This window comes from Podarcis melisellensis (genome assembly GCF_964234715.1).
Source record: "Podarcis melisellensis genome assembly, chromosome: 16".
In the NCBI taxonomy this organism is placed as follows: Eukaryota; Metazoa; Chordata; class Lepidosauria; order Squamata; family Lacertidae; genus Podarcis; species Podarcis melisellensis.
This window is the reverse complement of record NC_138533.1, coordinates 17653631-17675747: the sequence shown is the minus strand read 5'-3', so window position 1 is coordinate 17675747 and position 22117 is coordinate 17653631. Positions and strand designations below refer to the sequence as shown.

The 22117-nt window shown below is 47.0% G+C and overlaps 1 protein-coding gene across 4 annotated transcripts in view; it reads left to right on the top strand.

The window, feature by feature from the left end:
• MEF2D (myocyte enhancer factor 2D) overlaps positions 1-22117 on the top strand; it is a 135931-nt gene that overhangs the window by 44967 nt on the left and 68847 nt on the right. Inside the window, exon 1 of one of the 4 annotated variants that reach the window (XM_081892419.1) lies at positions 6856-7059. The exons of the other annotated variants lie outside the window; for them this stretch is intronic. The gene's annotated coding sequence lies outside the window, so the exon portion shown is untranslated. Of the gene's footprint in view, positions 1-6855; positions 7060-22117 lie in introns of those variants that run through there. 4 annotated transcript variants of the gene reach the window in all.

Below are 22117 nucleotides of genomic sequence, written 5' to 3'. Positions count from 1 at the left end.
CTGAGTCTGCTCCACATTTGATTAAACCCTAAGAAGGGAGAGCGGGATGTTGAAATTGTCCATCAACAGTTGTTGTTTTTTTAATGGATGTTTATATTTTTTGTGTCACACACACTCACTTGTAAACTATTTTAGCTCGTTATGTGGCATATAAATAAATTATCATCATAATGAACACCTCCCGGACAGCAGACTGAGGGCCTGCATACAGCTCACCTGATCACTCTTTCTCCATACCATGCGATGTGTCTCTGTTTAAACAAGAGCACTTATTTCTGAAGCTGCGTAGACACACTGTACCTTAAGAGCGCATAATTTTTTGAGGGAAAGAATGCAATTCGAATGTGCTCCAAAGGTACATTGTGTATGTACACAGCCTAAATCTGCAGCAGTGCGTGATAAATTAGCCTGTGCATATTTTATGCAAATCTGTTGTGTTTGTTGGTGATGCGTGACCGGCCAAGTTAGTCCAGCATGGAAAGATGGGGATGCTGAGGAGTGGTGGTGGTGCAAGCTGCTGTCGCGGCTGTGTCGCTTTAATTCACCTCCCTGCCACCCGTTGCCAACCCTCTTCTATCCTCCACGAAGGGAACAGCTGACCTGGTGTGACCTTGGTTAGCTTGAGTGCATTAGGCTGTGTGTGTGCACGCGTGTGTCTGTTGTTTTTGGGGGGGAGGGAGAGCATACTTGTATGGTTTGCTGTTAAATCAAGCCTTTTCATTGGAACTGCTTGCTGCGAAAGGCAACCGTCTTCTTCCCCCCAAGTTGCAAATAAAAAATAAAAGCCGAACGTGTCACATAAACAAGACGCACAAAAGGCCAGGCGGGGTTAATTCTTTGCCACCTTCTGTTTGACAAGTAAGATTAGGGCTGGCACTTCACCCTGGCCATGCCTTATCGATTAGCGCTAAGGAGATTACTTGGTTGTTCCAGAAGGCCGGGAAAACTTTTGCAGCTCCTGTTGTCTGTAGGAATTGGGTGCCTCACGCTCCAGGCTCTGATGCAGGCTGATGGCAAAGGCATTTTCCATTGCTAATGCTTTTTCTTCTTCTTTTTTGGTAATTACACACACACACAAACACACACACACACACACACACAGTTCTGCTCAATGCCAGATGGAAGGGGAACAAGGCAACAAAGGGTCTTTGGGTACCTGAAAGGCCAACTGATTTACTGTGCCAAGAGCCTTTGCTGACAAGAGCCCACCCACTTGTGCCAGCTGCTCCCCTGGCCAAATTGAGCAGAAGCATGTCATTGACACCTTGTGGCATGCTCTACTCAGGCTGGGCCACAGTCTGGAGCCACTCAAGGCCGGTGGTCCACCCACAAAGAACAGGCTTCAAAGGGAATCATCCCTTTGGAGATGGACTGAGGGTGAAGGACCAGTTCCTGGCCTGTATTTTTAGGTATGGACCGATTCCTCTTTTGAGAAGGGACAGACGGAGAAGGGACTGCAGACTGGTTCAAGTAAGGGCTGGCCAGCCCACGGGCCTTACAGAGGAGAACCACAGAACTCAAGGGGATGAGTGTCTTCATGCAGCCTTCACCAACCTGGTGCCCCCTAGCAGTTTTGAACTATTAACTCTCATTGGCCTGAGGAGAGGTTTCTTGTGCTTTTACCCCCCTTTTTAGTAGGAGGGAAAATTCCACCCGAGTTGTTAGCTTCTGGTTTTTCTGCAATTTAGCTCAAGCATCCAGAGCTGCCCATTCATTTTGCTAGCCCTGCTCCTATGCCGGGGTTGGGGAACTTTTATTTCAGCCCTAGGGCCACATTCTCTTCTGGGCAACCTTCCAAGCGCCCCAGTGTGACAAAACTGGTCGTGCTCCCCTAAATCTGCCTCTGCTAGCAGGCTAGTTTTTGCCCACATCTGCAGGCCCCTCCTTATCTTCCATCCAAGGAAGCAAGAGGCATTACCCAGAGTTCAGGGGCATGATGCAACAAGGAAAAAAAACACCTGAGGAGGGGGTGAATCAGGTCCGGTGAGGGGTGTAGCATGGGGAAAATTGCGAGGGCCAGATAAGGATACCTGGGAGGGGGCACATTTGCCTCCCAAGTCTGTGGTTCCCCACTTCTGTCTTGTGCCGTTCCAGACAGCCACTCCCCAAAATTAAGTGGGAGAAACTTGTTCTCATTACTTCACCTCCATGCCACGAGAAAGCCTCACCGATAGTCAGTGTGGTGTAGTGGTTAGAGTTTCAGACTACGATCTGAGAGACCAGGGTTCAAATACCCATTTGGCTGTGAAGCTCACTGGATGTGACTTGGGGCCTCTCTGCCTAACCTACTTCACAGGGTTGGTGTGGGGATTAACTGAGGAGAGGGAGAACAATGTGTGCCACCTCGAACTCCATGGTGTAAAAAGGTGGGAAATAAGTGCAATAAATAAAGAAATAAAGAAATAAATGCTCTCTCCACATCTGCCTGTTGTTACCACCTAAGGAACTGAGGCAAAAGAGTAAAAGTTGGCAACCTTTTCCGTGAATCTGGGCTTCTTTTGCTTTGCACAGAAAAGGAAAGGCGGGGGTGGAGTTTGGGAGAAGGGAGGAATCTCTTTTCCCCTCCCGGTTGGGTATATAAGAGATTGTTGACCTGTTTTATTTCATATATTGTAATTCTGATGTTAATCTCGGCCTAAGCCACCCTGAGAACTTGGTTATTTGGCATACAGATGCCTGAAATAAAAATAAGAAATAAGAAATTTGTGCTTCCTTGGGTCAAGGGGGTGGTGAGAAGCTCCCAGGGAGCAGGACACAGGCATGGTCAGGATCTGAGGGAATTCATGTTCCCAGGCTTTTGGCCATTAGTGGCTACTGGGAAATTCTCTCTGCCCCCTCCCTTCCACCCCACCCTCATGGTCTGTCAGATACCATTACTGATGCTATCTGAGGTTTCCATCTCAGGAGACTGCCAGCCCACAACTTTAACGTTTCAGCTCCAAAACCTTGAAAATAAAGCGAATGAGGACTGCTGATTTTGATTCTGGAAATATTGACCTCCCTGAGCAGAACCAGTGTGGGGGAAAGAAGTGGCCCAGTCCAAATTGGCAGCCTTGGTTTTCAGACCCCAGAGAAGCCCACTGGAATCTGATTTTACTGGTCAGACGGCTAACATACTAGCAAGGAGGCAACCATCACAATTCCAGCATCTGCCATTGGGCTAATTGCATTTTGAAAGGCATACGCTTGGGCAAAGTAGGAAACAAGAACAAAACCATCCGATTATGGGTGATTTGAGGGTTTTGGTTTTTGACATTTATATCCTTTCTTCCTAGCGGTGCCGGGTGGCCTGTGTAATTCTCCCCCTCCCCATTTTATCCTCACAAACACCTTCTGAGGTAGGTTAGGCTGAGAGATTAATACTGGCCCATGGCTCACCCAGCAAGATTTGGGGCTGAGCTGGGAACTGAACTCTGGTCTCTAAAGTCCTGGCTCCACACTTTAACCCCTAACCCACGCTGGTTCAGCACTCCAGACTGATCCAGTCCTGATCCTGATAGGAATTGCCCATTGACCTCTGCATGTACTTGATTGGCTATAGTTCAGCATGGTGTGGGGGGTGCTTCCCCTTTTCCCTTGACAGATCTGATTTCTGAATCTGTCAGGTTTCTGTGATTCACGTTTATTATATTTTAAACCTGCAAGAATGTGGCCTGCATAAATCCCACTCCTGATGTGACTTTTTGCACCATTTCCACTTTTGTGTGAGAGAAATCCAGTGGTGATTTGAGAGCAAAACCCTACTGATTTTCTCCTCCTCCATATCTCAGGGTTGCCATATGTCCGGGAAAACCTGGACATGCCTTCTTTATTGGACTAAAAGTGCCCATCTGGACGGATTTTTACATTTTAAAGGAAATGTCTGGGTTTTTCAGGCTTGGGTGATTCAGGCTCGGGCTGGCAGCAGCTTGGGCTGTCCTCTTTTTTGCTCTTCAAGATATGGCAACCCTACCATATCTTATCCTCACAACAACCCTGTGAGGTAAGTCAAGCTCAGAGGCAGTGACAGTTCCCAGGTCACCCAGCAAGCTGCATAGCTGAATTGGGACCAGGTCCTAGTCCAATACTCTAACCACTATACCATGCTGGCTCTCCAGGTTGTTCCTAAAGCTATCTTCATGACTTTCAAGAAAACTGAGGGAGTAAGGTAAAAGAGGGGCGGTGAAGTTAGAGAAATGTATGGGCACACTTTATATAAATATATATTTTCCTTCATGTTGTAATTTATATCCTTGTTTTAGTGCCCTTACCGTAAACGCTAGCATCTTTTCCGTCTGTAATGAGATTTGTGGCATGCAGAGTACTGGGAAAACTATTTCTTTCTTTCTTTTTAATTTAATAAAGGTTTTTGGTTTTGTGTAATGTACATTCTGCTGTTCAGAAATCAATAGGAGCAAAAAATAAATATACACATGGAAATAAACCCAGCGCTTCAAATGTGGGCATCTTAAGTTCATGATGGTTTTAAGACCGGGGGCGGGGGGGGGCGGGGTATGTGGAAGGTATTTGAGACTGGATGCATTTGAAATGCAAATTGCTCAACCAAGTCATTTTTGTTAATGTTCTCCCTGCAAGGTCAGGATTGAAAGCATTGATATTTTAATTTCTTGTACAATGAGGATGGTAGAACATCTGGACTAATTTCATTCATTTTAATAACTTGTATGGCGCTTAATATAACAAAATCTCTTTAAGTGGTTCACAACCATAAAACCACAAGCAGAAAGTCATTGGAAAAACTGAAATTAAGCCTTCAGCCTATAACAGCACTTAGAAGAAAACATGCAAGTGACCCATGCTCAAACCTTAAACAGTGGTTAATCTTAACCACTGTCTGCTGTAACAAGCCAATGTTTGAAGTTTGAACTTCCATAATAACCCACAACCATTGACCATGCTGGCTGCTGGGAGCTGGAGTCCAGCAACATTTGGAGAACCAGAGGTTTCCCACCCCTGGAGGCAACTGGAGAGCTCTTCCTGCTCCAAGGAAATGAGTGAGATGCAAATCATAGGAATGCCAGAAGCACTCAGATAACAGAAATCTCTAGGCCCATTGGCTCCAGAATTGTCTGATTGGCAGCTTGTGGGTGGGGATTTTCCCAGCAGGACCACCCGAGCTCCTTTAATGTAGGGATATGGAACTTTCTCAGCCCAAAGGCTACATGCCAAAATAGGGTTGGGGAAATGGACGTGATTCTTACCTTTCCATTCCAGCCACATACAGGTCAGAGGCCTCTGCACCCACATACGTCTTTCCATCCTCCAGTGGCACCCTTTCAGGGCCGATGTGATGCATTTGATGCAGCCAGTCCCAAAGGCCTCACCGCTACTTTTTGTTTTAACTTACAATTTCAGCATAGTCTTCAAGGGCAGTCCCACACTGGATACGTTGCAGTAGACAAAGCATGTTTCCAAGCATGGATACTGTGGGAGGCTATCTTCATCTGGGATAGTCCATAGTTGGCTCACCAACCTAAGCTGCTGAAAGGTGCTTTGTGCCAACAAGGCTACCAGGGTCTGTAGAAAGAGTCTTAATAGCATGCACAAGGGCAAGTCTGGATGAAACACCATCCAGAACATGCTGCACAGCTGTTTCCTAAATCAGACAAAGCAGCTGCCCACAGCATCTCCATCTTATCATGGCTGAGTTTCACCTTATTGGCTGAGCATTTGTTCATAATTTCTAACAGCATTCCCTGAATTTGATGAAAAAGGGAACTAAGAGATGGGTGTCTTCAGGATACATGGGTGGAGTATAGAGCATTCAGCGGAGGAGGACAACACTGATCTATGTGATACAGCCTAGCATAAATGTCATGAAGCAGAGCAATAATTTGCAAAGTACCACCACCTGGAATTTGTCAGTGAGGGATGAATAGAAATGCCAAAACACAATGTCCCCGATCCCACATCCAATAGCCACCCCAAGAGGATTCCTTGATGGTCGTTGTCTCTCCCCCGCCCGGCTTCCATAGCCTCCCATTTTAGATGATGGCACAGGTTAGTTAAGAAAAAACAATGTATGTGGTGTGTTTGGCTGGAATTGCAGCAGGTGTGTTGTTTAAGTGCAGCCCCCCACCTTTCGTTTTCTGAGTGTACCTGGAGAAAGTGCATCCTTTTTTGTAATTTCCCTCTTTCATGACACTAGAACTAGTGGACGTCCAATGAAGCTGAATGGTGGAAGATGAAGTACAGATAAAAGAAAGAACTTCACTCAGCACATAACTTTGGAACTCCTGCAGGAGGTGGTGATGGCCACCAACTTGAGTGGCTATTATTAATAGATTATTAATTAATTAATTAATATTAATGGTTCTATTAATAGAGGACTGGGTTCATTCATTGAGGAGGCGCTTCTGAATATTAGTTGCTGGAAGCCCCGCAAGCGGAGAGTGCGCTTGTGTCTGGGTCCCTGTTTCCCACTGAGGCATCTCAGGGGCCCCTGTGGGAACAGGATGCTAGATGGGCCCTTGGCCTGATCCAGCAGGGCACTCCAGATGTTGCGACGGGTTTTTCTGTGCGCTGGAATCGAAACCTTCCGGCCAGGATCCGTCTCTCCTGAGGGGGCCCACGAGTCCGCCTCTCCCACCAAAATGTCAAGATCCCTTTCGGGGAGCCCGTCCTGCCAAAGCCAGAGGGCGGCCAAATTTCCACCCGGCTCATGCACACGCGCGCGCCTTCCCTCCCTCCTCCTCCTCCTCCTCCTCCTCCTCTCGGCCACAAAGGAAGCGAGAGAGCCCCGGCTGGCTTCGGGCAGCTGCTCCAGCCCCCCCCCCCACGTCCTGCCCGCGTGCGCTCCTCGCCTCTCGCTCTGCGGCGCTGCAGCTGTCGCTGCCCTTTAGCCGGGCCGGGCCGGGCCATCATCCCGGGGCAGGGTCTGGGCCAAGGAAGGAGAGAGAGGCGAGGCTGGCCTTGGAGGGAGGGCGAGAGCCGAGCGCGCCTGAGCCTTGCCCGAGCTGCTCCCGCAATAGCCTCTCGGACCCGATCCAGGGCCGTCGAGGCGCAGACGTGGAAAGAAAGGCCGCGGCCGCCGCCGCCCGCGCGTCTCCGCCCCGCGCCGTGAGTCCCGCTTCAGTCTTTCCACTGGAGAGCTAAAATTAGCCGCTCCTCCGCAGGGCCGGGAGGGAGGGAGGGAGGGATCCGGCGGGCTTGGCTGGAACCGCGAACCGCAGAGGTAGCCTCCCGCCCGCCCGCCCCCCTTTCCAGGCGAGGGGTAGCGTTGGGGGGAAGTTCAGCCGGGACCCCCAAGCCCCCCTCTTGGCCCGGCTCTTGGGCGCGCACTCAAACCATTGTGCGCGTTTTCCTGTCCGGGGGCTTCAGATCCCCTCTTTCCGACGGATTTCTTTATTTTTGGATCTTTTTTATTTTTGGCAATTCCCAAAATAGAGCCTGCCGAGGCGTGTGCTGCTTGTGGGGGAGGGCGCGTTTCCCTGCTGGCTGCGTGGCGGTTTGGAGACGGCTCTTGAAGGTGGTGCGGGGCCGGAGAGAACTCGAGGCCGAGTTTCTTTCCGCAACTTTTTTGTTTTGCTTCTGCCTGGGGAGGTTTTTCTGTTGCTTCTAGGCCGAGCTGGTGGGGGGTCGCGCACCCATCGTGGGTTTTTCAGGGCGAAGGTTGATCTGGGTTTTGCTGGAGGGGCTCTGTGTGACTGCCGGGTTTCTGACTCGCAGGCTGCTCACTTCCAAACGACCTGTTTGTTCAGCGTTTCCCCTTATTTGTTTGCCCAGAGTTTACAGGGAGGGTATAAGAAGCAGGCTGCATGTTGCATATTCATTCTGGTTTGTTTGTGGGGAGGTTATACAGAGTCAAGCAAACTTCAACCCAACACTTTCCAGTGCATTTTGCCGGTATGCAATTGAATCCTACTGGCAATGCAGCAGTGGTATGAAATTGCCTCCAGTTGTTGAGCACCCATCCTAAATTGTACTGCTGAAATGAAGACATTGGGGTAACCAGGAGTGGGTTTTGCTCTAGAAGGGCTGTAAGCTCATCTCAGTTCTTGTACACAAAACAAATCGCAGGGCTCAATATTCTATTACCATTACCATTATTATATTTGTAAGAGCACATCAAATTTCCTAAAGCACTGTACATCCTTTAAAAACATGAGACAGCCCCTGTCCTCAGGCTCACAATCCAATGGACATGATACAAAAGGAAAAAGGAATGCGGAGGGAAGAGGAAATCTTAAGTGTATGTTGTATTGCTGGGTTTGTGGACCAGGGTGGTGGATCTCACATTTATAATATATCCCCCCAAAACTGAAGTTTGCCTATCCTCATGTAGAGCTCTAAAATGCTTTAATCAGAACTTTTATGTTATTGTTTTCAAAAAAGAACCGAACACTGAGATTAGAGCCATGCTGGGTAATGGCAATCCCAGTGGGTCTCCAGCACCGTTCAACACATGTACGTATGTTTCTTGCCACTTGGACCTGCTCTACTTGAAGTTTTTCAGGTTGGAAGCAGAGAAGCAGTGACTAAGGCAGAGCCCAGAACTGGGAGGCTAGTGTCTAGTTCGCTGGGCAGTCCTGACTTTTCTTCCTTGGTCATCCTTTTCTTCTCAAAACCTTCTGTAGCTTCTCCACTGAATCCATCCAGATTTGTCCATGCCCTTTTATTTAACTGAGATGCCTGGAGCTGAACATGGAACGCTAAATGCCTTTGGAAAAGAGAGTGTATTTTTCGGTTATGCCTGATGCTTTGCAATGGAATTGAATTGAAGAAAAAATCAGCAGCATAGAGTGACTGATGTGAGCATATTCTAACTAATAGACTTAAACCATTGCTCAGTAGAAGAGCACCTGCAAAGGTTCCAGATTCAGTCGCTGGCAGCATCTGAAGGGATGGAATAGCTGATGATGCATCAGAAAGACCCTTTCTCAGCTGGAGACCTTGGAGACATGCTGCCAGTCAGAGGAGAGCAGCCTTCCCCAACCCTGGGGCCTTCCAGATGTTTGGAACTTCAGCTACCATCTCATCGGGTCCAGTCAACACTGGGTGGGGCTGATGGCATTTGTAGTCCCAAACATCTGGATTGGAGGAGGGTGGAGCTGATAACATTAGGTTAGGTGGGTCAAAAGGCTGATTCATTATATGGACCAAACTAGACAATTTTGGAAGAAGAAGAAAAGTTGGTTGGAGGTTCTGAGTTCCTTGTATTTCTAGTTTACAGTCTCCTATTCTGCCCTTAATGGGACAACTTACAGGTATAACTATAATTCTCTCCTGATGGGACAAATACTGACTAACAATGTGTGTGTGTATTTTAGATGATTGGGAGGAAGAACTGTGCAGGGAGAAAGGGTTATTACCTCCTGCTCTCATACCTCTCCTGCACAGTGTTGAGTCCCTGATCCAATTCCTTCCTACCTGCATTTTGTTTGTTTTTAAAGGAAAGATCTGGAGAATTGGTCCTGGATCTTCCATGTCTCACTTTGTTTAATCACTCATTTGCTGAAGCAGAGGCAACCAACTGCTCTGTGGCATTTGAAAGATTAACAGATTTATTGGGGTGTAAGCTGTGATGGGGCCGGAGCCTGTTTTTTCAGATGAGTTCTATGATAACATTTTTTTACAGGAAAAAGTACCTCTGTTTTCTGGTCCCTGGTATTATGCCAGGGGGCAGCAAACTTTTTCAGCAGTCCACTGTCCCTCAGACAGTGTGGGGGGCTGGACTATATTTTTTTGGGGGGGGGAATGGGTGAATTCCTGTGCCCCACAAATAATCCAGAGATGCATTTTAAATAAATATTTATTTATTTTAAATAAATAAAAGCACACATTCTACTCATGTAAAAACACCAGGCAGGCCCCACAAATAACCCAGAGATGCATTTTAAATATAAGGACACATTCTACTCATGTAAAAATAACACTGATTCCTGGACCGTCTGTGGGCTGGATTTAGAAGGTGATTGGGCCAGATCCAGCCCCCGGGCCTTAGTTTGCCTACCCATGTGTTATACCTATATAAGTTCAATATATATACTGTGGAGGGCGGAGGCAGCTTGTCTCGAGTGCATGTAGCACCTGCTTATCTCACACAGCCTGCCATTTTTCACACACTGGCAAAGTTCACCTGTGTAACTGTTAAAAGTAACTGTTGATAACAGATTGTAGGACGAGAGTCTGTTTTCCAAACGTATCTTTAGCCAAAAGTCTTCCTCCTCTTCTTGTTGTTGCTTTTGGAAACAGTGCTACTGCAAAGTAAATGGATACAAAATCATATAGCAGTCAGAGCCTTCAGGAATATGAGAGGATGGGAAAATTCCTTGGGGTGAAAATAAGGATGCCCAATTTTTGTCTGTGAAACGTTGGAAGTTATTTGTTCATTTTGCATGCAGCCTTTCTTCCACCGTGGAACCCAAAACAGTGCATGTTAATTAATTAATTGATTTATTTCATACATGGTTCCCAGACTGTCTCCCATCTAGGCTCTGATCAGACTGGGGCATGCTTAACTTTAGCAAAGCGGGAGCCTTGTGCGCCTTCAGACCATAGCCTGGGCTCTTCATGTCCCTGTCGGGGGCATGTAAGGAAGTAACAATGAAAAGCCCATGGTAGAGCATCTGCTTTGCACGAAGAAGGTTGCGGGTTCAATCCCTGACATCTCCAGATAACCCTGGAAATGTCCCCTGCCTGGAAACACTGGACAGTTGCTGTCAATCAGCGTGAGCAGCATTGAGCCAAATGGATTAGTGGCCCGGCTAAGACTTTCCCCCATTTCCTCATGTACCAATAAATACTGTTGTCTAATCCGCCAGTCTTCAGCTGGTGGGAATAGGAGTCCCAAACATCTGGTGTCAGGTGGGTGAAGCCAGATTTAGGTTGTCGATAATTTCTGAATGGATTTCCCTGGCCTCACATACACCCTTAGACACACACCCTCTCCTTCATTGCAACATTTGTGGCCACAGGCCTGAGATAATATGGGTGCTGTGTGTAAATTGGGTGATGACCCCCCCACACACATTGCAGTGTGACACCTGCCAGTGCCTCTTCTTTGCTTGATGTGAAGTTTCACAAGCCTTGCATGTTGTAAGTATTTTAGCAAGGGTTCCTTTGTGGTTCTCTCCTTGTCGTCGCCCCCCCCCCAATGGCCTGTGTTTCATTTGTGTGGGTGGGATGGGGGGTGTTTGGAGAGGGGAAACAGATGTAGAGGGAGGGCGGAGGACAGAGAACAAATATAAGAACATAGTAAGAGTCCTGTTGTATCAGGCCCATGGCCCATCTAGTCCGGCATCCTGTTCTCAAAGTGGCCAACCAGATGCCTGTAGGAAACCCGCAAGCAGGACTAGAGCACAAGAGCCCTCTTCCTTCCTGTGGTTTACAGCAACTGTTGTTCAGAAGCATTAGGGCCTCTGACCGCGGAGGCAGAGCATAGCTATTGGGGCCAGTAGCCATTGATAGCCTTTAGCTTTCATGAGTTTCTCCAATCCTCTTTTAAATCCAGGCAAGTTGATGACCATCACTGCCTCCTATGGGAGAAATTCCTTCCAGTAGCACCTTCAGTGTATCTGAAGAAGTGTGCATGCACACGAAAGCTCATACCAAGAACTAACTTAGTTGGTCTTTAAGGTGCTACTGGAAGGAATTTTTTTTTGTTTTGACTATGGCAGACCAACACGGCTACCTATCTGTAACTGGTCCTATGGGAGAGAATTCCACAGTCTACCTACGTGCTGCGTGAATAAGTAGATGACTTGATACTGTATAAGGCAGATCATGATGTTCTGAGGCTGTGTCAGGTCCCAGAAGGGTCGGGTTAAATACTGTACCCTTCATGATTTCATAAAGGAAAAGAGAGCCATGCTTGTAACACCCCCGGTTCTTGTACAGTGGATCACTGCCTGAGCTGCATTTATTTATGTCTTTTATTACACTATAGAGGCACCCCTTTAAAGTGTCCAAACCAGGGGTGGCAGAGAAGTTTGTATGGCCCACATTTTTAAGCCAACCGACCTAATTTGTACTTCCTGGACTGAGAAAAAGGACCGTAATGTGATCCACTATTCAATTTTGTGCATTTTGTATTGCAGTTCTTGTAGCAAAAATCATAAAGTCTGCATTTTATATTAAATATCTTTAGAAATGCATGTATTGAGGTAAAAAGCATGCTTAGATGTGCATTTTGTGATGAAACACATTTAAGTATGCATTTAAAGCCTTGTGGGGAGTTTTTTAAAAATAAATAAATAAAAAGCTTTCAGATTCATGCTGCCACGGAACAGAATGGACTTATAAAATAAAGACCTGCAAAAACTGATAGAAAATGGTCTGCTCCATCAATCCTTACAGTAACAAGCAGCTTACAGTAATTTAAGGGTGAGGAACCTAAGTGTCCCCCAAATGTTGCCCTCCAGACCTCTCTATTTGGGCCCTTTGGATTCTCCTCAGACCATATCCCTCCATGCCTTTTGTTTTCCTGAATTGAAGACGGGGGAAGCGTAGGGAGCTGACTCTTGCATGGCAGGCTTCTGTCACATCTGTTGCCACACCCACTTTTGCCTTTGGCCCCACCCACCACTGACATGCGGACCTCCAAAGCTTCGACAAGAGGGAATGAGGCCCTTGGGTTGAAAAAGGTTCCTCACCTTTATCGTAATTTTTGGTAAGAAGTGTTAAAACAGTACATTTAAACAATTCCTAACACCAGTTGAATTAGAAGAAGAAGCACATCCACCCGAAACTGATCAGTCAAGTGGGATCTGAAGCAATGTTGGAGGCTCCTCTCCATCTTTGTGTGTTGCCTTCATTGAATTAGCAACAGCCCAGTCTCTGCAGATAGGAAACAGTTTTCTGGGTTAAAGCTATGTAAGAAGAAACACAGTGCTCTTGAGATATGTTATCAACAGTTCAAAATATTCTCCCACCAGTTGCAGGGTGTGAAACAACAGGCTGTTTGGAACATATGCTGTAGGAGAGTGGATTCAGGGCAGGGACTTTCAAGCATCCAGGATTGTATTTGTCATTTCCCCACCATGTGCTTGGTGCCAACCCCAGAACTTTGAGCAAGATGCCCACAGTGAAACCCATCTTACCCTGCAAGGGGAGTGGGCAGGGGAGCATGCTGCAACTCAAGAATCTCCCCCTGCTTTATTATTATATACCACTTTTCATTTATAAATCTCAAGGAAGTTAACAAGAGCCAGTGTGGTGTAGTGGTTAGAGCATCAAGCTAGGACCAGGGAGACCAGGGTTCAAATCCCCTACTTGGCCACGAAGCTTGCTGGTTGACCATGGGCCAGCCCCTGCCTCTCTGCCTAACTTACACTGCATTGTTGTTGCGGGGATTAAATGAGGAGGCGAAGATGCAGCACCTTGAGGTCCTAGGAGAAAAAGGTTGGTTATTAAATAAATAAATAAGAAAGAAAAGCATTAAAATGAAAACATCCAGATAGCCACAACACACAATTCTAGCAATTACAGCAGCCAGAACTATGAAAGAACTTGTTAGCGATAACCAGGAAGAGAGAAAGGTCTTTAACTTTTGTGAAAGTCTTCCCTATCATTAGTGAGAGCCTAATCTTGTCAGGGAGCTCACTCCACAAAATGGAATTCCTTCCATTCCTGCTGCTTCTGATACTCTGTGCAAGGTGAGAGTGATGGGACTCTGGGTCTTTTTGCCTTCTGGGGTCAGCGCTGCTTGGACAGAAATGCCAGAGGTGATTGGCTGTGCCTACAGTATACATCAGCATGGTGCCCTTCAGGTCTCCCGAAGGAGGAAGTTGGAAGAGTGGCACTCTCTCCCACTTCCTCTTTCAGCTCTATTGCTTTTCAAAGCTCAGGTTAATTGCACTGGATCTGACTTTTGCCCAGACCCCTTGGAAAAGCAAAGTGTGTGTGTGCACTCACTCCCCATCTGATTATCTTTATGGATTATGAACGATGAGATGATGAGATGGATTTGAAGGCCCATAGCTTAGTGGCAGAGGGAAGGGGGCTAGGAAAGGCCTCTACCTGAGGCCCTCCGAGCTACTGCCAGTCAGAACAGACGACACTGGCCTAGAGGGACAGAATCTGAAGCAGCTTCATATTTTTTTTAGCTTTGCTTTAGATCCCTGTGTTCTAATACAAGAGAATGACTGAGGCGGGCTTGCTTTATGCACACAGCTTTCCCTTCTTTTAAAAAATGTGCAAAATCTGTTCCTTACAAGTGCTGCCACAGCTGATCAGCAGCTGTCCTAGATTATGTGCATGTGTGTGTTTTGTTTCCAGTGAGTGACAGATTCCAGGGTATTTACAAAGGGCTTGCTTTTTCAACCCCTTCTGGTGGGGAGACATCACAGAGGCCCCAAGCGTAATGTGGGAGGTAGCCTGGTTGGTGGGGGAATAATATACTTGAATCCTGTTTGCTTCCTGCTTACCTGTTTTCCACAGGCATCTTGTTGGCCATCGTGAGAATAGGATGATGGACTGGATAGGCCATTGATCTGACCCAGCAGGCTCTTCTTGTGTTCTGATGTGCTCCTAGTTTTTTGTTTATTGGTTTGCTGATGAAAAACCTGGGGCTTCCATGAGGGAGAAGACACCAGTCTATGTTTGGGACCTCTGAGATGATTGGAAGGGGGTTGTTCTTTGGAGTGTGATGCTGAGGGGTCACACTCTGCGCTTCTGCCACGTTTTGGTGGGATCCAGCTGGGGTGGAGTGAGAGAATGGTAACAGATGGGAAGAGCTTTGGATATTGATGAATGATGTTCCCTGATTACCCAAGCCTGGTCGCCTTACAAATGTTTTGGATGACACACTTCCTTCAGCCCAACCAACGTACAGTAGTTATTTCCAACTCTCAACTCCCACCGACTTCAAGCAGCACTGCCATTTTGGACCACAAACTCACGTCATCTTGGCTATTTTGAATGTCAGCTCCCATCATCTTTTGCCAGGATGATCCTTAGCTGCTTGTTGGAGCTGATGGGAGTTGTAGTCCAAAACATCTGGAGGGCACTAAGCTGGGGAAGGCTGTGTTTCTGGTGGTAAATATGTAGCAATTTTAAAATGATGTGGTTTTTGCTATTTCTAAAGATTGACCTTGAAATCCATTGGTTTTATATACTGGCTCTTTTACAATGAACTTGAATGTCAGTATAATAGAGCGAATAGTAATAGTGTTTGTGATTGTAATGTTGTGAAATGAATTTGAGAATAGACAGGTCCTTATGGTGTGCATTGATATGTATGTATTTTTACAGTTATGAATTGCTGTAGAATTCACTTATTGGTTTGTTGCTCTAATGACACATTCAGCAGAATCATAGGCAGATTCCACACCATCCATTTAGACTAGAGCACCCAACTCCCCTCCCCCCAAATCCTGGGAACTCTCATTCCACCTATAATTCCCAAGATTCTTATAGGGGATGTCATGTGCTGTAAATGAGCATTGGGTGTGCTTTAAATATACACTGTGGACCTCCCCTTTAAGTGTCAAGTCTAAAATATAATGCTATCCGTTTGCAGGTGCATCTCTGACCGCTCACCCTTATTTAAAACTCCCTGCATGTGGGAGAGAAGGGGTTCCATCTTGCCCCCTTCCTGAATTGCTAGTTTTCTATCTGCTAGAAGATTACTTTTTATGACGTACACAATCATGTGTTTTCTTCCCCTCATGCTGCCCACCATCTCAACACAGTGTGAAGTGGCACAGCTCAGGAAAAGGTTTGCCACTAGATCAGGCAGAATGTATTAACTGGCCCTTGGAGGGTCTAAGTCTTGGGGACTGACCTCAGAGCGACACCTCTAGGGGAAAGATGCATAACCTAGTTGCCCTTGGTGATGTTTCTTCTTTTGTGAAGAGGCCTTAAGTCTCTCCTCCTCGGCTTATCTCTCTGATCTGCAGTGCATAATTATTATAGTGTTTCCTCAAAACATGTTTGTTGGGCCAATCCTGATGACAAGTGAAAGGGTGTGTGCGGCACAGATCACTCCCAGGGGCTGAATGCCCTCCAAGACCCTCTGCCTGGCCCTTGGGACTCTCCCCAGGCCGCTCCCCCATACCAGTTCAGCTCTGCATCCTGCTTGAGTGTTTTTGGCTGGATTAGAATGCGTACTTGAAGTCTGGTAATTTGTCTTGCTTGCCTGGGAGAGAGATGTTTGTGTGTATAGAGACGGGCTGCTTTTGTATGAAGATAAAATTAACATGGGTTGCTCCGCCTACTTCCTTCTGACCCTGCAGACCCCTGGCAAGTGAGCGCTGGAAGTTTGCCTGGAAGTGAATACAGCTTTAAAGTATGGTGAGGGAAGACTGGGTCTGGGTCTGAGAGGAAAATGGCCCCTGCTCTGGAACACAAGAAAAACCTGCCTCCTGTGGGAAACCTGCAAGCAGGTCCTGAGGACAAGAGCCAGGGCCGTCTTGGCGTTGTGGTGCAAAGCTCCCTCCGGCGCCCGTCCCCCTGTTTCCCAGAGTTGTCAACCTTTTTTTAAGGAGGGTGGCGTTGCCGGCGGGGCTGGAGGAGGCAGGCAGCGGCTAGATGGCGACTCCTCTGGTGGGGAAGAGGCTGGACGCGGTGCCTCCCGGCTCAGCTGGACGCTTCATGCCACGGTGGCCACGGTAGACAGAGGCTCCGGGCGCGGCGCAGCATGGCGCAAGGGTGGCGAGCTGATGCCGGGAGGCGCCGCGTCCAGTCTCCGCCTCTTCCCTGGCGCCCTCCAGAACTTGGCGTCCCGTGCCACTAGCCTCTATGGGTAAAACGCCCCTGACAAGAGCATCTCACCCCCTTGTAGTTTTCAGCAACTGGGATTCTGAAGCATTGCTGCCTCTGACTTTGGACACAGAGCATAGCCTCCATGGCTCATAGCCTTGTCCTCCATGAATTTTTCTAATCCTCTTTTAAAGCCATGCAAGTGTGGCCATCTGTGCCTCCCATGAGAGTGAGGTTGACAGTCTAACTACGTGCTGCATGCAGAAGGACTTTCTTGTTCCTGTCCTTAATATTCCATCATTCAACTTCACCGCACGTCACTGAGTTCTAGTGTTAGGAAAGGGAGAGAAAACCTTTTCTGTATCCACTTTCTCCGTGCCAGGCATAATTTTATTTATTTCTATCTTGCCACTTCTTACTCGACTTTTCTCTAAACTAAATGGTTCCAAGCGCTGCAACCTTTCCTCATACGGAAGGTGCCCTGTCCTTGCTACCAGGCATTACAGCATTTCCATGGAGACCCAGAAGAAGAAGCGGAGTCGGCTAAGACCTTGCCTCTTTGGCCCTGAGGAGACCTGATCCAAAAGGGGGAAAACATCCCGCAGCTGCTTGAAACATCATATTGTGTTTTTAGAGCAATCTGACCCTGCGCACCCAAACACCCTGGCTGAAAATACTTCCCGGCCTTGACCAGGTCATTTCCTGGACACAAGCCAGCCTGGCCTTGCTTGTCTGGCTCCTTCTAACCGTCCCTTGTGGCCAGGGCTGCCTGGTCCATGGATCCAAGACTGGGAAGCAGGGGAGTGCTGGAGGAAAAGGGTAGTGACTGGCATATCAGAGTTCGTAGCCCAACACACTAACCCCTATGCCACACTGGCTCAGCCTTCCAGGATGAACCTAGGCCTGATCCTGATGGAAATTGTCCATTATCCTCTCCATGCACCTCACTGGCTTCATCTCGGGTTGGGGAGGGGGCTCCCCCTCTCCCCCAGCCCCTTCCAGATCTGATTTCTGCATCTGCCAGGTTCACAGAATTTGCTTTCATGCTAACCGAACACCGGTAAAAATCCCGTTCCTGCCAATGCAACTTTTTGCACTATTTTTGCAAAATCCGGTGGCGGTTTGAGAGCAAAATCCTGCTGAGGATGATAAGGTAACCTGGAGGAGCAGAGGTTTTCATTTTTCTCTTTAGTAATTCTTTTAATGAGGACACCTCTCATCCTCCATGCTGAACCTCCTCATTATCAGGGATCTGAATTTCCACTGTGAGGCTAGTGACAGGGAGAAAATCTTCCAGCACCACCTTCTTGCAGAGAGAGATGGCAGTTGGTTATTTCATGCCCTGCAGGGTGCTGAAAGGCGTGTGGGCGGAGGCTGCAAGCTTAATGGCCCCTCACTTCCCTCCATTTAGAGAGGAAGTTCTATTTAGTGCAGGCTGATTGAGGGACGCAAATCACCTGGCTTGCGGCTGGTACCTTTGGACTGATGGTGGACTGCTCCTTGGAGATGAAATAGAGAAATTCACCGGCAGTTGCCCAGTCTTATTTTCTTACATTAGGGTAGGCAATGTGGCACCCTCCAGACATTGTTGGACTACCAGTTGCATCATCTCTGACCATTGCCTGTGCTGCCAGGGGTTAATGGGGCATCCAGTGAAGCTGAATTTCTTTCTTTCTTAACAATCTAGTCGTATATAAATTGCATGAAATTAAATAAGTAAGTATTGGACTATGTTTCAAATACACCAAGAGTGGCAGTAGGAAGACCACGGGGTTATGGTATATCATACAGGAAATCCCTGGAAACTTTGGATTCTGTTCAAGTCAGCTGCTGCTTATCCACCCTTTTTTGTTTTTCTTCAGGCAGAAATGAAATATTTCCCCCTATTCCTTAATGTAAGCTTCTATTGAGCTTTTCGGTTTTCATACCTCTTTCATCAAGAGCAACAAAATCAGAAGAAGGGAAGGGAAAATGGAGAGCGGAGGAAAAGGCTTCAGCTCACAGAATAAAAGAAGCAAGAATACCCATGTGGTTTGAAGTGGATTGGCCCCTATCCAACGGAGTTGCACAAACGTGTCTATGCAGACCAGGCTCCTTCAACTCCATATATTTTGGACTACAGCTCCCATCAGCCCCAGCTAGCACAGCCACGGTGGGAGTTGTAGCCCCAAATATGTGGAGTCCACTGGTGGATGACAATAGAAACCTTCCCTTTGTTAAGTAAGGACTTGTTCTGCTACCTCCCCAATATCTGGTTTTTCTTTTTCTGAGGGAGAGCCCCCAAAGTGCAGGAATATGATTCAGTAACCTGTGGACATTAGGGAGTCTTGTTTAAATCTTGATTTTCTGTTGTACAAGGCGCACAAAGAGAAGAGGGCCTAAAAGTCTCAGATGTGCTGATGGTGTGGCTCTGCTTCCCTTCTTTAATTCCTTTCCCACTTGATGGGAAGGAGGGACCTGGGGCAGACTTGATGCAGGCCCCTTCTCTCCCTCTGCACAGGTCAGTCTGTAGTTATGAACTTATTTTGGAGCCGAGAAGTTCATGGATAAGGAGAGGCCTAACGGTTGGTAGACAGGATACCTAAAGAGAACTTCCATATCCATATTCAGCAGCTGGATGCCTCTGAACAGTAGTTTCTGGGGGCCAGGGACAAGCAACAATGGGTGCTATTGCCTTTTAGGGGGTTTCCAGAGATAGCAAAAATGTTTGAAGCAAAATGCTGGACTCAGTGTGGTTTTGGTCTAATCTAGCAGCAGCTCGGCTCCTTTAACTGTGTCCCCCCCCCCCCAATATTGAGTGGTGTTGCGTTGATTTGCCCCTTTTTATGTTGAAGCTGGAAAGAGGGATTGCATGGGCCAGCCATGCGATAATGCGTCTTGAGCTGTTTCCTTACTCTCTTTTTTTCTACTTGCCTGGGCCTGGGCCATCACTTTGAAGACGTTTGATGATGGCCCCTGCTTCCTTGGGAAATTGCTTGTCATAATTGCTTCCAGGTCCTCCTTTGCCCTGAGACTATAAAGCCCTCCCCCCTCGCTTTTCCCCCTTAACCTTCTCTGTTCTCTCTATCCCACTCTACATTTTCTTGGGCTAATGCAGGGTGAGAAAACCGTCTCTGGCAAGCAGTCAGTAACCACCTTGCCAGCTGGCAGTTTCCCCTTCTATGGGGAGTGGAAGGGCAGGAATGCAGGAGGAAAGGTTGCAGCATTTGGGACTTCTTAGTTTGGAGAAAAGGCGAGTAAGAGGCGAGTTTATGAAATGATGCATAGCATGGAGAAAGCAAATAGAACTTGTTGGAATGGAATTCAGGGCAGATAAACGAAAGAAAGCACTTCTTCACTCAGCGACATAGTTAACTATGGAACTCACTGCCACAGGAGGCAGTGATTGGGCCTCTTGCATTTCATCAGAGAGGGCATTCTGCAACATCACCACTGCCACCATCGTTGTACAGTGGTACCTCGGGTTACATGCGCTTCAGGTTACATACGCTTCAGGTTACAGACTCCACTAACCCAGAAATAGTGCTTCAGGTTAAGAACTTTGCTTCAGAATGAGAAGAGAAATCGTGCTCCGGTGGCGCGGCAGCAACAGGAGGCCCCATTAGCTAAAGTGGTGCTTTAGGTTAAGAACAGTTTCAGGTTAAGAACGGACCTCTGGAACGAATTAAGTACTTAACCCGAGGTACCACTGTATTTGTATGCCGCCTTTCCATAGTTGAAACCATGTTCAAGGCAGCTCACAACATGAGAAGATGTACATAATTGCAAAGATTTCAAAAATGGTCATAAACGATAAATAAAACGCATTAAAAAGTACACTACGAAACTGAACAATTTCCACAAGAAGATCTAAGTATACAAAAAGATACAAAAGATACAAAAATTAATATCAGTAATAGCAGCACCCCCCCCCCCAAGAAAATTCTACTAAACATTACCCCAGCCCAAGACCGGTGCCAGCAGTGGAAAAATCTTCCTCTGTGTTACCATCATGGCCAAATTGTCTTGGTTCCGCTTGCTGATCTGAATTCCTTTACCTGGGCAGTAGAAGCAAAGATGGATGATGATGATGATGTTGATTTTATTTTATTTTCATGTTATTAGTATTATTAATTTAGTTTGCCCGAATGTATGTTGGAACAGGTGCCTGTTCTCTGTTCTGCAAAAACTTGGAAGTTCCATGCATAGACTGGCGCTTGGCTGCTCTTGGCTTGTTGCTATGGCACCTGATTTCCTCCCTAATATGCTTTAGTAAAATGTGCCATGATTAAACTCCCCTTCCTCCACGCAATAAGGGATAAGTAAATGATTAGTGATCACCTTCTTCCATTTGAAAATAATGGGATGCAAAGATCAGGGGACTTGCTGGTCTGTGTCTTGAGATTGCACAGGTAAACTCTGCTAGCAGTTTGAGAAACCTGGAGTCATTTCTGAACAGAGAAGAAGAACCTGAGAGTTATTAGGAAACCCCCTTCTCCCCTCATAGAGCTGTACAGTGGTACCTCGGGTTAAGAACTTAATTCATTCTGGAGGTCCGTTCTTAACCTGAAACTGTTCTTAACCTGAGGTACCACTTTAGCTAATGGGGCCTCCCACTGCTGCCACGCTGCCACCGCATGATTTCTGTTCTCATCCTGAAGCAAAGTTCTTAACCCGAGGTACTATTTCTGGGCTAGTGCAGCCTGTCACTTGAAGTGTCTGTAACCCAAGGTACCACTGTAAATTCCAGAGGGGATTAACAGTCATTCCCTCTTCCCAGGGAACCCTGGGAATTGTAGTTCTGTGAGGGAAATAGGGGGGTCTCCTCATAACTCTTAGCACCCCTCACAAATTACAGCACCCAGGATTTGGGAAGGGGGGAAGCCATGACTGTGATATTAAACTGTTTTAAATGTGTAGTGAGGATGGGGCCTAAGTGCTCGCGAAGGCTGTTACTGCAGCCTAGGTGGTGCACTTGTAGATCTAGAGCTCGGTCTGCCAGGTTTGTAGCAGGGAAGTTCCAGAGCAGGATCACTGAGTTGATCCCGAGCTGAGGCATGCACAGAACCTTCGGCATGTGCATTCCACTTATGACCTGGACAGTCCAGAAGCATGTGCTGTCTGCTGATTGCAGGAGTTGATGTTGCATCTCTTTTTCAATGTGCCTTGATTTTTTGCAGAGTTAGGACAGATAAAAGAAAGTGATAGTATTTTTACAAAGTGAGGAAGTTCATGGGAGAAAGATGAGCGGGGGGGGGGAACATGCTGGGGAAAGAAGAGGGGAGCACACACTGCAGAAAAATTTCAGTGTGCAAATTATCTCTCTCCACACACACATGGGCATTTAGAATTTAAATCTCAAAGAAGGTGAGGCAACTAATCTTCCCATCCAGTTTACACCAAAAAAAAAAACAAACCCTGCAATTAATTTGTACCCCCACCCAGATCAAATCAGTTGTGCTTTGATTCATTTACCCCCCAATTTGTTTCCCAATTC